Here is a 2,144-nt window from a genome sequence, read left to right on the forward strand (position 1 = left end):
GAACTAGATTTTAGGATTTGATAGGAGGTTAGAAAAGTTTGCAGCTCTGGCAAGCAAACAAGCAATTATATACTTTACTTAAAGTCCATCATCAAACCATTAAACACGACAAACAATCAGCAAGTGAAACTAATCATTTCCTGTTCATTCTCTCAGTTAAATGCATAAAGTACTTGTCCTTGGTCTAGTTGATAAGAGGTGACTGGTCTGTCTCTGCAGATAATTACGTTAGATACTGATGTATTCTGCTTGGTCAGTAAAATACTGCGGTTTCTCGTCCTATTAAAAATTCCTGAAGAGGATCAGAAGACTGGATTGTAATTTCTAAATTAAGACAGGAGAGATTAGCCTGCATTTGGAAGCACTTGTATGCATTGAACAATGGAGAGCTAATCTGGTGGCTTTGTGATATTTTAGATTTCCAACATCTCCAATAACCATAACGAGCACTAACGAACCAAGCGGTATCGATCACCTTGATAAGGACCCCACAGAGGTTAAATAGCTGGGTTTCCCTGCCAGTCAGCCAGAAATGAAGAAGTCTCAGATGGAAACATCTTTGAGGATCTTAAACCAAGTCCAGTTCCCCTTGAGTTTAACATTCCTTGGATACTTTTGACTTGTTCAATAGAATCATTCTTAGTTGCAGAAAACCAAACTGGACAATACGTGTGACAAAACCAAAGGTTGGATCACTTGGTTCAGAGTGCTTGAAGACACATACCCACAACATTTCCTGGTAACAGCAAATTAATTGTCCTAAAATCCTGTGAAAATTTCTGCACCAATTTATGGTGGAAACGTTTTTATTTATGTAAAAGGAAACACTAGATTCATGTTTTTGGGTTATTTTATAACCAGTAGCTTGTTCTTAATGTGCAAATAAACCTTTCTAAAGGCTTTTTTATTAACTGTCATTTAACTGCAAGCTGTATTTCAGAACGTTTTTTTAACAAATTATGCTTTAAATAAGTGCTGGGGACAAAATCAGCCATTTCAAAAAGTGGTGGGGACACGTCCCCAGCGTCCCCAGTGTAAATGACACTTATGCTCAGCACTAATTTGTTACCTACTCAGCCACTGCTCTGAGCTCAGTATTAGCCTCTGACTATGTCAGTGCTGCACTGAGAGTTGTGAGAGTTGAATCATCTGCATACAAAACCATTCGCTTTATCTCTAACTGATGGGAGATCATTTATGAGTAATGAATATCGAAGAGATCCTAAGCGACTACCCTGAGGAACCCCACATTGTATTGTCTTTGCTATCAGAAAAGCTACCAGTGAAGAACTTTATCTGCCTTCTGCTGGACTGGTAACTCTCCATCCAAGACAAACCAGCATGTCGAGTAGCTGATGATACACTGATGATGGTAAGAGTAAAGATTACTACCGTAATCCCCTTCCCCCATCCGCCTGTTCAAAGCATAGTCGGACTTGCCACCACTAAGATTGCCCAGTAACATTGCTCATAAAGTTGCCTCTTGTATCATCAGCTTTAGTGTAGGAGCAACTTTATCTCGGACTGAAAGGCAGCAATCATTAAAAGATTGTACTTGAATCCACATTATAATATTATGGGCTGTTATTAAAAGACAGCAGAAAGATTATTGATTATGCCCTCTGATGTGTGTCAGGCCTGTTACTTTTAGAATGAGATTGAAAGAATCAAGTGATGTTAATAAAACTAGAAGCACATTTATTAAAGCATCATTAATGTGAATGTTAAAGAGGTGGTATTCTGCTTTTAGGCTTTTTTGCTCTCCTTTATTGAGTTATATTCCTTTTTTGTGCTTAAACAGGTTTGCAAAGTGAAAAAGCCCAAAGTGAGTTCCCATCTCCCACAGAAAACTCTGCTCTGAACTGAAAACAGCTCGTTTGTAGTGCAGCCGCTTCCCTTCCCGTCACAGGGATGAAAGCTAAACACGCCTCATATAACGCTCGCCGAGCGGCTACTCCGACACGCCCTCAGAAACAGCGAGCTGCAGCACACAGCTCTCCTCTCCCTTCCAAACACTAGCTAAGTTGTTCCTGTGATGTAGAGACAGAGCTCAGTTAAAACTTTATGGATACAGATTAATAACTCACCGCTCTGAAACTCTCGCTCCAGTACGGCTGAACCCGAGCCGTTTACCGGCTTCTCGC

This window comes from Micropterus dolomieu, linkage group LG08, assembly GCF_021292245.1.
Source record: "Micropterus dolomieu isolate WLL.071019.BEF.003 ecotype Adirondacks linkage group LG08, ASM2129224v1, whole genome shotgun sequence".
Classification (NCBI taxonomy): Eukaryota; Metazoa; Chordata; class Actinopteri; order Centrarchiformes; family Centrarchidae; genus Micropterus; species Micropterus dolomieu.